Raw genomic sequence first — 14,000 nt, forward strand, 5'->3', positions numbered from 1 at the left:
TTCCTACAGAATCTTATTAAAGCAATTCATACAATTCTAGTGGAATTGTTAGGAAACTAAAGCTGCGTTCGAAATTTTTATTTTGTCTTCCACTTATGTAGAAGCGGCGAACTACAAGAATTCACAGTGCAAAAAAAATGTATTCCCTAAAGAACACTCATTCTGTCGCTTGTTAGAACCGTCAACATGTTTCAACTTGACCACATGTAAAAACGATAACCACTGCTTTATTATCAGGAATTTTGTAGAAAGTAGGTTAGCAGCGATACTGCAAGTGTAAGAGTACTATTACAGTTCGTTGGATTATATGTTATATACGGTCTATGTATGTGAAGTATCCTGTTGCTTTTTTATCATGGAGATATACCCCATGTTCTTTATGAACATTTACGTCTACACTCCTTGAATCAATATATCGTGCATGGAAGAGAAAACTGTTACAGTACCATACATTACTTTGTAATGTTGGGTACCGTTTCATTCACGAATGGAGCGTCGAAGAATAATTACACACAGGCATCTGTACGAATTATTATTTGTCTAATGTCGTGTCTACAGACTATACGGAAACGCTAAATAGGAGGCTGAAGAATTTTCGGAGATATCGTCATGAAAACTAGTTTTTCGAAAATTCCACACAGTAACATTAGGTACCTTTCTTCTAGGGTCGGCTACTTGGCATTTTTCGGCATTTATGTTAGTCTTATCTGCTAGTCAGAGAAGCCTATGATCACTTGTAATGCCTTTTTCAATTTTTGTATACACTGGATGTCAGCCCATCCTGGAATGGATCATCACATAGCTCAGCATTTACTACCATTTCAGTTCATATCACCGCACACTAACGACGTATGATGTGACTAACTTCAGATGTCAGTCAATAATTGTGTCGTGTACCATATATTCACGTTTTGTGCAATGTATAACTTTACAGCTTTCTATATTAAGAGGTTGCTGCCAGTGTGGCTGACATTACGTTAAGATCTGGCTGGGTATTGTTGCAATTTTATGGGTTAATACTTACTAATGGACAACCATACCAACCGAGCAGGCTCTGAGACAGGAACTAATACCGTTTACTAATGAGCAATTATAGCGTCACACTTCCCTAAGCGCATCCGAATTTACTTCTGCTTCTGAGCATGACGTTCCACCCAGATACCGTGTTGCGCTTTCCCTTCCAATACTATTGCCACGAAAAATTGTATCTAAAGCATGTTACTAGCAATACTATAAAAAAAAGCCGTCATATGCATCCGATCAGCATCTACAGGAAATGATGATATCCTAGTTCAAATGATAAGCTTATTGTTGATCCTATACTGCTCACTATAAAAGATATCTTCAACCACTCGTTAACGACAAATGTTTTCCCTGAGTCCTGGAAACAGGAACTAGTTGATTTCCTATCTAAAAATGATGTTGCCGCAGCATCTTCTGATTACTGACCTATTTGAATTCTGCCTCCTCTGCCCAAGGCCTTAGAATATGTAGTCCACGACCAGCTATTGAATTGCCTAACCACAAACAATGTACTTGACAAATATGAAATGGGACTACCTTACCATCCCTATCTGAAATTCCAACCTCATGTCAACATCCTCTGAAGAGGTCATTTTAGCATGAATTTTTTTTTTAACTTTCTGGATTAAGATATGTGAACACAAAATAAGCAGTCTCGCATATGCAGATAACTTAGTTGTGATGGCAGATTCGAGTGAAAGTTTGCAAAGTAATATTTCAGAGTCAGATCAGAAATGTAAGGACTATGGTATGAAGATTAGCATCTCCAAAACGAAAGTAATGTCAGTGAAAAAGAGATATAAACGGAGTGAGTGCCAAATAGGAGGAACAAAGTTAGAACAGGGGACAGTTTCAAGTACTTAGGATGCATATGCATATTCTCACAGGAACTGGAAGCGAGGAGTAGCAAAGCTAATGCAGTGAGCACTCAGCTAAGACCTACGCTCTTCTGTAAGAAATAAGTCAGTACCAACACTAAGTTATCTGTGCACCGTTCAATCTTTCGACCAACTTTGTTGTATGGGAGCGAAGCTAGGTGGGTTCAGGTTACCTTATCAATAAGGTTGAGGTTACAGATATGAAAGTAGCTAGGATGATTGCAGGTACTAGTAGATGGGAACAATGGCAGGAGGGTGCCCACAACGAGGAAATCAAAGAAAAGCTGGGAATGAACTCTATATATGTAGCAGTCAGGGTGAACAGGCTTAGATGGTGGGGTCATGTTACACGCATGGGAGAAGCAAGGTTACCCAAGAGACTCATGGGTTCAGCAGTAGCGGGTAGGAGATGTCGGGGCAGACCAAGGAGAAGGTACCTGGATTCGGTTAAGCATGATTTTGAAGTAATAGGCTTAACATCAGAAGAGGCACCAATGTTAGCACTGAATAGAGGATCATGGAGGAATTTTATAAGGGGAACTATGCTCCAGACTGGACGCTGAAAGGCATAATCAGTCTTAAATGATGATGATGACTTTCTGCATATTATACTCTTTTGTGTATATCCAGTTCCAGTAATATAGTGCCTTTTAAAAAATTAGTACAAGTGAATTTATTATTACAGATTTAATTTCGCATTAATATGCCACCAATTCTATATTAGCAACCAAGGGGAATAAGCCGTTTGCAAATAATCCAACTTTGAAATTTCTTGATATGAACTATGATGTCATGTTGCACCACAGTTGGCAACACTGCGCCGACGGGGACTCTTCGAGTATTTGCTGCATTAAATAATTATAAAAAACGTTGTTATTAAGCTGTTTTTAAATGTTTACAGTTGTTATAAATATAATGTAAGCGTTGTTAAATTAGTAGGAGTGTTAGTGAAGTATAAAATAAGATTAAACTGGGTAAGAAGCGTATTTTTCTTCTCGCGCATGTAGCATGAATCCTAGGCCTAATTTCACGCGTGCGAATCGTGAGTTAAGCAGTGAATTAAACTTATAGGTAAACGTTTCCTTAGGGTATAGATATAATATAAGTGTTGTTACATTAGTGGAAGTGTTAGTGAAGTGTTAAAGAAGCTTAAACGGGGTAAGAAGTTTATTTTCCTTCTCGCGCCTATAGCACGGATTTTAGTCTTAATTTCAAGCGCGCATATCGTAAGTAAACAATGACCTAAACTTATATGTAATCACCAGTTTTTTTATTCAGTAATCTTTCAATTTATTTATATCTGCTTGAATAGTTTCCAGAGTCCTTTGTTTACGTTTTAGTCAGTACTTAAATCAGTTTATACGATTTCTGTTTTTACCATGACTGAGAGGTGTGTGACATGCCGTAGGATCGTTAGTTCCAGGGTGTGGTGTGATGAGTGCTGTAGTTTCTTTAATCAGGGCAAATGTAGTGGCGTGGGACATGTGGACATAAATGAGGCTACCACTGGTATTGCAGGATCTGCAGTAGAGACAGGAAAATACTGGAACAGGACGGGAAAATTGCAGCTCTTCAAGCTGACTTAGACAAGGCAAGGGATGAACTGCACAGGTTAAAGAAGGAGAAGGGTGAACAGAGGTGGGAAGTGGCAACAGGTAACAGGGGGAACAGGCAAAGGAGAGCATCAGACAGCTTTGTCATAAATCTTGAAAACAGATTTGACCTGTTGCCTCAGTCAGAATCGGATGAGCCTCATGTAGCTGAAGCTGTAGAAAGGGCACAACAAGCTTTCAAGGACTTGAAAAAGGTAGGGAAATTTGTAAAGAAAAAGAAAGTTCAATTGTTAGGTAGCTCCCATGGTAGAGATGTTGGCCAACTACTGCAGGAAAATCTAGGTCCAGAGTACCAAGTCACCAAACTTTTTCATGCCTAGTGCAGATCTAGGTCAGGTAACAGAGGATGTAGGTTCTTTATGCAAACATTTCACGAAGGAGGATGCCGCGGTTATAATGGGTGGTCCGGGAAATAGCACCGACAGAGACTCTGAATATTGCATAGAGAGTGACCTGGTGAAGATAGCATCAGCAACGAAGCATACGAGTGTGGGATTTGTGTCTGTGTTGAGACGCCATGACCGGCCTCATTTGAACTCTTCCGTCAGGAGGTTGAACTTGGAGTTGGAGTGGCTTCTTAGGACGGATATAGGGTCCCATATTGGTTTGATTCCTGTGGATGCTATCGATAGGTGGGACTACACTAGGCATGGCCTTCAACTCAATAGGAAAGGGAAGGGATAACTGTATGTGTTTATAGCAGGAAACGTAAATTGGTGGGGGGGGGGGGGGGGCACTGTCACAAGTAAAATGCCAGTGGTCACAGGTGTCAGAGGAATGCCTTTTTTAGGATAGGGAAGGGGGAAAGAAAAACGAGTTTTAAGAGAGATTGGCAGACACACTCAGTTTGAGAAAACAGATGAACAGGAGTCAGATTCCATTTAAACAATGTTTAACAGAAAGTAATCAGAAACTGCCAGTTCATCTTCGCCAAGCAGTTATAATCCCGTTAGTATGCAGAATCAGTTACCTTTATTACACCAGAACATTCTGGGACACAGAAATAAAATTGATGAACTACTCATTTGTATTGATGAAATGAATTTATCTAACCACATTGACATAATCTGCCTCCCTGAACATCAAATGACCACTGGCATATATATGTTAGACATTTCAGGATTTAAGCTAGCTTCCTACATCTGCAGAGTAGATATGGATGGAGGAGGAGTTGCCACATTTATTAAAAACTGCCATAAGTTCAAGAACATTGACATTGATAAATTCTGTTTAGACCAGCATCTAGAAGCATGTGCAACAGAAGTAGAGTTCCTTAACAGATCCTATATAATAGTAACTATTTACTGAGCACCTGCAGGAAATTATAATCTATTCATAAATCATTTAGAAGCTCTTTTGGGTTATTTAACAAGAAGAAACAAAGAAATTTTGATTACTGGTGACTTTAATACAGATTTTCTAATGCAATCTTCCAGTAAACATTTACTGCAGTTAGTAATGTTGTCTTTCAATCTAACTCACACTGTTAACTTTCCAACTAGGATCACTTAATCCTCAAGGACAGCCATTGATAAAAATTTTATAGACAAATCAAAGGAACAAAATAATATCATAAAACCTGTAATAAATGGACTATCACATCATGACATGCAGCTCCTTGTTTTAGATGTAAATTCTGAGCATATTATCAAGACTGCTAAGTCTGAGTATAGGAGAGTAGTCAGTCAACCAAAAATTAAGTGTTTTAGAAAACTGCTCAAAGATATGAACTGGAAAGATGTTTATAGTGCCGATGACATGAATGAAAAATTAAATACATTCATGAACAATGTCAGTACCATGTTTGAAAACTGTTTTCCTCTAAAAGTCACTCAAATTAAACAGACGTCTATAATAAAACCATGGATTACCACAAGGAATAAAGATTTCCTGTAAGACAAAAAGGAAAATGTATCTGTCGACCAAGAATAGCTCCAATACTGATGCTTTAGCTAAATACAAGGAATACTGTAAAATATTAAAAAAAAGTAATTCAGGCATCTAAACAAATGCACTACGAGAAGGAGATAGCAATGTCAGGGAACAAAATAAAAACAATAGGGGATATAGTGAAAGAGGAGACGGGTAGAACCAGAGAGGAACAGGAGCGAATAGCATTAAGGGTAGATGACACATTAGTAACCGATGGGCATAGTGTGGCAAATCTATTTAACAACTACTTTATATCCATTACTGATAGAACGGGATTGTCAGGATCAGTAAATAATGCCCTTGAATATCTGAAACTAGCCTTTAGAAATAGCCTCAGCTACATGAATATGTCACTCACTTCACCAAAAGAAATAACTTCCATAATAAAGTCTTTGAAAACAAAGCATTCTAGTGGTTACGATGAAATATCAACAAAGTTAATTAAGACCTGTTCTTGTGAGTTTAGTGCAATTCTAAGTTACTTGTGTAACCAGTCAATTATAACTGGGACATTTCCTGACTGGCTAAAATATGCAGATGTTAAGCCTCTATTCAAGAAAGGGGATAAAGAGATACCATCAAACTACAGACCGATTTCACTTTTGCCAGCATTCTCAAAAATTTTAGAAAAATTAATGTACAGGCATCTTCTCAACCATCTGACCACAAATAACATATTATCAAGAACACAGTTTGGATTTCTGAAGGGTTCTAATATCGAAAGGCTATTTACACAGACAGTGAAAATGTACTTAATTCATTAAATAACAAATTAAAAGCAGCAGGTATTTTTTGTGATTTGTCAAAGGCATTTGATTGTGTGAACCACAACATCCTTTTAAATAAATTAGAATTCTGTGGTGTCACAGGCAGTGCTGCAAAATGGTTCAAGTCATACCTAGCTAACAGGAAACAAAAGGTGTCAGTACAAGGGACTAGTGAATTAAGTCATCCATCAGAATGGGAAGAAATTACATGTGGTGTCCCACAAGGATCCATCTTAACGCCATTGCTTTCTCTTGTGTATGTTAATGATCTCTCATCAGTTTCACTGCCAGAAGCAGAGTTCGTTTTGTTTGCAGATGACACAAGTATTGCAGTATGTCGAGTGTAGTTCTAGGAAGATCTGCTAATGATATTTTCATGGATATTAATAAATGGTTTAAAGCCAACTCATTGACATTAAACTTTGAAAAGACTCACTACATGCAATTCAGAGCCTGTAAGAGGTTTCCACCCAGCATATGCATAAAGTATGAAGAAGAGCAGATAGAAGAGGTTGACAGTCTTAAATTCCTGGGATTACAACTTGATAATAAATTCAGTTGGGAGGAGCACATCACAGAACCACAGAAACGCCTTAACAAATCTGTATTTGCAATTCGAGTGTTAGCAGACATAGGCAACATAAAAATGAAAAAGCTTGCATAGTTTCCCTACTTACATTCCATAATGTCATAAGGTATAATATTTTGGGGTAACTATTCAAGTCAAACAAAAATTTTCAGAGTGCAAAAGCGTGTAATACATATTATTTGTGGAGTAAATTCACAGATGTCATGTAGAAACCTCTTCAAAGAACTGGGTATACTAACCACTGCCTCTCAGTATATTTGCTCCTTACTGAGATTTGTCCTAAATAATATATCTCTTTTTCCAACAAACAGCTCATTTCACATACAATACCAGGAACAAAAATGATCTGCACAAGGACTTAAAAGCACTTACTTTAGTTCAAAAAGGGGTCCACTACTCAGGAACACTCATCTTCAATAATTTGCCAGCAAACATAAAAAATTTAGTTACAAATAAAGATCAATTTAAAAGGAGCCTGAAAGACTTACTAGTGGCCAACTCCATCTACTCCAATGACGATTTTTTAAATAGAAACAAATAATGTATTGTATATATTCATACTATTAGTATTGTTATTTCAGCTAAGAAAAAAAAGTTGAGATGTTCCACATCCACGAGGATCTCCTCAGCATGCATCTATGGAACGAAAAACTAATCTAATCATAGTCTTGAAAATTTACCTCTCCCCTCTCTCTGAAAAGCAACAATGTATATTCATTATGATCATCTAAAATTATAGCTCTACTTGAGAGCAAACCGAAATACCATTGATAATATTTTATTCAAAGTGATTTGTTTATAATTAACTTAAAACTAATTTAAATTCTCATTAGCAAGAACCCGACTGCAGAATAACCTACCACTTTATATCAGAGAACTGAGTGACATCTTCAGCTTCAGAAGGCAGTTAATGGCATACCGGTATCCTCCAAAGCAACAGTAATGGTTACCATTATCTCTGTACGCTCTCATTACCCTTGTACGTCCATCCTCCCAACCAAATCTTCCTCATTTTCCTGTATTCTTAGCTGCTGCAGTCTCCTCAAATTTCCTTTCCCCAGTACTCACTATACAGGAAAATATCTATTTTGTACACCTATAAATTCTTTTTATATCTGCCACTATCGCTATCGCTATTATTGTCATTGTTATTGTCATCATTGTTATTAAGAAAAGGATATATTGCTACTCCCCATATAGTGTAGATGTTGAGTCGCAGATGGCCACAACAAAAAGACTGCTGAACATGTGAGCTTTCAGCCAAAAGGCTTTCTTCACACACACACACACACACACACACACACACACACAAACACACACACACACACACATAAAGAGGGACAACTCACACATACATGACTACTGTCTCTGTTTTGTTTACTTTCAATGCAGTTATTTTGGCCGAAAGCTTACATGTTTAGCAGTCTTTTTGTTGTACCCGTCTGTGACTCAATATCCCCACTATTTGGTGAGTAGCAATCTATCATTTTCATAATATTGTCATTCTTCCATTCTGGACTTTCCATTGTTTGATTTCATCATCATCATTATTATTATTATTATATTACTAATCTCACTATTAGCGGCAGCAGCGTAGTACAATCACTATCAGTATTAACTTTATAAGCTCAAAGTCAGTATTATTTACTTACATTTTCATTCTGTCTGCAAAGAGAAAGAAAGTCTTGTTGCTAGGTAGTTCGCATGCTAGGGGTGTGGGCCAACTTCTGCAGGATGAATTAGGGTCAGAATACCAGGTCACAAGTTTTTTCAAACCTAGTGCCGGACTGGGGCAGGTTACAGAGGATTTAGGTTCACTATGTAAAGGCTTTACTAAGGAAGATACAGTGGTTATTGTGGGTGGGCTGGGCAACAGTATTGACAGAGATCCGGGGTACAGCATAGAGTGTGACCTGGCAAAGATTGCATCAACATCGAGTCATATCAGTGTTGGATTTGTGTCGGTTCTGGAGCGCCACAACTGACCTCATTTGAGCTCTTCTGTCAGAAGAGTTAATTTGGAGTTGGAACGGCTACTTGGATCTGGTGCAGGGTCACACATTGGTGTGGTTCCTGTTGATTCACTCTGTAGGTGGGACTATGCTAGACATGTCCTGCACCTCAACAAGAAAGGGAAGGGTAAACTGGCTGGGCTGATAGCAGGAAATTTAAAGGGGAGAGGAACTACATCTCATGGTGCAAACGCTTTTTTTTAGTATAAGATCAGTGTCCAGTGGGAAACTCAGCCAGGCAAGTTCTGAAGATGTAAAAAAGTTTAAGATACTCATAAAAGTAAGGTGAAAAATAATGTTAGTATGTTTCATCAAAATATTGGGGGACTGAAGAATAAAATTGATGAGCTTCTGCTTTGTTTAGAAGGTATAGAAACTGAGAAAGTAATAGATGCACTATGCCTGTCTGAGCATCACATTGTCACTGATATGCAAAAGGTTACCAGCAATGGGTACAAATTAGCTGCACATGTAAGTAGTGATAATATGATGAGAGGAGGAGTTGCCATATATGTCAAAAGCTTCCACAGTGTAAAAAATTTAGAAACTAAAAAATTTTGTGTAGAGCAACATATGGAAGCATCTGCCACTGAACTAAAATTAAATGATGTCACTTTCATAATTGTAACAGTGTATAGGTCCCCCTCAGGGTATTTCCAGCTATTTCTAGAAAACTTGGATGCTTTGTTGTGCTACCTGTCAGACAGGGGGAAGCAAATTATCATTGGTGGGGATTTCAATGTTGACTCCCTGAAAGAGTGTAATAGGAAGAATGACCTTGTAGTATTACTCAGTTCTTTCAATTTGAGCTCCGTCATTGCTTTTCCTACTCGGATAACAAAGAACAGCACGACATTGATAGATTACTTTTTTATAGACCAAGAAAAGTTTAAGGACATAAATGCTTATCCTGTTAAGAATGGTCTTTCAGATCATGGTGCACAGATAGTTACAGTAAATGACATAGCTCCATGCAGTATATCAAATCACAATTTCAAAGCAGTGTGCAACCAAGAGCACAAGAAGACTTTAGTGCTACAAAACTGAATGACAAGTGTACTAACAAACAATCAGAAACTAAAAATATTTTCAATAATCATTTTTGAAATGTTGTGGAGAAATAGGATCTAGATCTTCACTAGAAGAGACAAGGCTTCTAATAGAAGAGGCCATACCTGTGCAGTTTGAAACAACTGTATTTCCACCAACCTCTCCCTCTGAAATCAGTAAAATAATAAACTCACTGAAAAGTAAAAGCTCTTACGGAATTGATGGCATTTCCTGCAAGGTACTTAAAGCTTGGGCCCCAGAGATAAGTAGGATTCTCAGTCAAATATGTAATAGCTCTTTGGAGCAGGGTGTTTTCCCTGATAGACTGAAATATGCCATTGTAAAATCATTGCATAAAAAGGGGGATACGCCGGATGTCAACAACTATCGCCCAATCTCTCTTCTGACAGCTCTATCAAAAGTTTTCGAGAAAGTAATGTATTCAAGAGTAGCCTCCCATACTTGTAAAAATAAAGTACAAACAAAATGTCAGTTTGGTTTTCAGAAAGGCTTTTCAACAGAAAATGCTGTATACGCTTTCACTGATCAAATATTAAATGCTCTGAATAACCGGACAACAGCCATTGGTATTTTTTGTAATCTCTCAATGGCCTTTGATTGTGTAAATCATGGAATTTTTTGGATCAGCTAAATCATTATGGTTTGAGGGGGACAGTGCACAAATGGTTTAATTCATACTTAACTGGAAGAATGCAGAAAGATGGTTCATGTAATGTTGAAACAACAGCTGATTCCTGGGAGTCTATCCAGTACGGGGTCCCACAGGGTTTGGTCTTAGGTCCTTTACTGTTCTTGATATACATTAACGACTTATCATTCCACATGGATGAAGATGCACATGGATGAAGATGCAAAGTTAGTTCTTTTTACTGATGATACAAGTGTAGTAATAACATCCAAAAACCAGGAACTAAGTGATGTAATTGTAAATGATGTTTTTCATAAAATTATTAAGTGGTTCTCAGCAAACGGACTCTCTTTAAATTTTGATAAAACACAGTATACACTGTTCCGTACAGTAAATGGCACAACTCCAGTAATAAATATAAACTTTGAACAGAAGTCTGTAGCTAAGGTAGAATTTTCAAAATTTTTGGGCGTGTCCATTGATGAGGGGTTAAACTGGAAGCAACACATTGATGGTCTGCTGAAACGCCTGAGTTCAGCTACATATGCTATTAGGATTATTGCAAATTTTGGTGATAAGAATCTCAGTAAATTAGCTTACTATGCCTACTTTCATTCACTGCTTTCGTATGGCATCATATTCTGGGGTAATTCATCAAAGAGTAGAAAAGTATTCATTGCTCAAAAGCGTGTAATCAGAATAATAGCTGGAGCCCACCCACGGTCATCCTGCACACATCTATTTAAGGATCTAGGGATCCTCACAGTAACCTCACAGTATATATATTCACTTATGAAATTTGTTGTTAATAATCCAACCCAGTTCAAAAGTAATTTCAGTGTGCATAGGTATAGCGCCAGGAGAAAGGATGATCTTCACTATGCACGGTTAAATCTGACTTTGGCACAGAGAGGGGTAAATTATACTGCCACAAAAGTCTTTGGTCACCTACCAAACAGCATCAAAAGCCTGACAGATAGCCAAGCAACATTTAAAAATATATTAAAAGAATTTCTATATGACAACTCCTTCTACTCATTGGTTGAATTTTTAGACATAAATTAAGGAAGGGGAAAAAAACCAACTTAAACATTAGCGTCATGCAATATTTTGTGTAATGTAATATCTTGTACAGACATCTTTTATTAACCTGACACATTCCACATTATTACGAAGTGTCGTATTCATGATCTATGGAATAAATATTAATCTAATCTCATCTACTCTGTTGTTGTGGTCTTAGGTCCTGAGACTGGTTTGATGCAGCTCTCCATGCTATTCTATCTTGTGCAACCTTCTTCATCTCCCAGTACCTACTGCAACCTACATCCATCTGAATCTGCTTAGTGTATTCATCTCTTGGTCTCCCTCTACGATTTTTACCCTCCACGCTTCCCTCCAATACTAATTTTGTGATCCCTTTATGCCTCAGAACATGTCCTACCAACCGATCCCTTCTTCTAGTCAAGTTGTGCCACAAACTCCTCTCCTCCCCAATTCTATTCAATACCTCCTCATTAGTTATATGATCTACCCATCTAATCTTCAACACTCTTCTCTAGCACCACATTTCGAAAGCTTCTATTCTCTTCTAGTCCAAACTATTTATCGTCCATGTTTCACTTCCATACATGGCTACACTCCATACAAATACTTTCAGAAACGACTTCCTGACACTTAAATCTATACTCGATGTTAACAAATTTCTCTTCTTCAGAAACGCTTTCCTTGCCATTGCCAGTCTATATTTTATATCCTCTCTACTTCGACCATCATCAGTTATTTTGCTCCCCAATAGCAAAACTCCTTTACAACTTTAAGTATCTCATTTCCTAATCTAATTCCCTCAGCATCACAGACTTAATTCGACTACATTCCATTATCGTCGTTTTGCTTTTGTTGGTGTTCATCATATATCCTCCTTTCAAGACACTATCCATTCCATTCAACTGCTCTTCCAAGTCCTTTGCTGTCTCTGACAGAATTACAGTGTCATCGGCCAACCGCAAAGTTTTTATTTATTCTCCATGGATTTTAATAGCTACTCAGAATTTTTCTTTTGTTTCCTTTACTGCTTGCTCAATATAGAGATTGAATAACATCGGGGAAAGGCTACGACCCCTTCTCACTCCATTCCCAACCACTGCTTCCCTTTCATGCCACTCGACTCTAATAACTGCCATCTGGTTTCTGTACAAATTGTAAATAGCTTTTCGCTCCCTGCCGCCTTCAGAATTTGAAAGAGTGTATTCCAGTCAACATTGTCAAAAGCTTTCTCTAAGTCTACAAATGCTGGTACCATAGGTTTGCCTTTTCTTAATCTAGCTACATTTTCACTATACACATACGAATCATTTTAATACTATAGGTCATATTTAAATTGTTGTTTCTTAGGCTGCCTAATTATGGAGTAAAAAAATGGTACTTTTCAAGTGAAACCGTGGTCCGATGGAAGAGAGGGTGTGATGGCGTAATCAGATCAGGTTACATCAATAAATAAATAAATAATTAAATAAAAATAAAGAAGTGGTACTATTAAAAGTGTTTTTCTACTGGAGGCCGTCCGTAAAATTTGAGCCGAATTAGATGGAGACTGAGTATATGAGCACAGCAATGTATATGACGACTGTGTGTACTTGGAAGCGAGCTTCTTCCATTCACTCAGGATATTTTCTGTTGAGCACAGTAATGCCCACTTTGCTCTTGGCCCTCAAGACAGCATTCAGTATTGCTCGATTCTGTCTCGGGCATGATTTTACAGCAGTGTTAGGTGAGGTGTACGTTAACCGTGAGCCACAGCAGTATGAACAGGTTAAACCAGATTTCGTAAACCGATTTTGGTTGGCCTTGTAAACACCCTATACTCGATTATGGAAATCCGTTTCTGGCTGCCTGTTTTTCACTTCCACAATCGATCGCGCCCATATGAATGTACAACCGTGTTTGAAACTTGGTTGGATTCTCAAGTTATGTCTTGTTTTCAAATTATTCGACAAAAATGGACGGGTATACTTATTGATCAGTGAAGGAGAAGCAGAAATATTAGACATAACATGAATCTGTCTACCTCTAATATTTAAGAGAAGGGAAATAACGGTTGAGTGACTAAATCAGAAATTGAAACAGCATTTTCCAGACGCCCTATTTAACTGGGTTAGCAAATACGCTCCAGACCTTAACATGTAAACACGATTACGTGAAACGGTTTCCGTTTCGTCTTTCGGAACATATGACGTAAGTAAAAGTAGTGACTGTGATATGGTTATCGTTGATGCGGGGACAGCTGAACATATCGTCATTGTGCTGCATTTCCATTGCATTCGCTGAACCCACACGAGGAGTACTCATCGTCAGTAATACCGTCAGCGTTAGCGTACAATTAACACTGCCCGAAAAACAAGATCGAGGCTGGCTTGTGCAGTGCTGAGGTCAAACTCAAAGGTGAAGTATTAAGGGGGGAATTATTGTCGCCAGTAACAAATACCGA

The 14,000-nt window shown here is 37.9% G+C and overlaps 1 protein-coding gene across 2 annotated transcripts in view; it reads right to left on the reverse strand.

The window, feature by feature from the left end:
- Positions 1 to 14,000, reverse strand: part of LOC126336404 (V-type proton ATPase subunit H) — a 149,146-nt gene that overhangs the window by 80,270 nt on the left and 54,876 nt on the right. The gene's annotated exons all lie outside the window — the stretch shown is intronic.

Source organism: Schistocerca gregaria, chromosome 2, assembly GCF_023897955.1.
Source record: "Schistocerca gregaria isolate iqSchGreg1 chromosome 2, iqSchGreg1.2, whole genome shotgun sequence".
In the NCBI taxonomy this organism is placed as follows: Eukaryota; Metazoa; Arthropoda; class Insecta; order Orthoptera; family Acrididae; genus Schistocerca; species Schistocerca gregaria.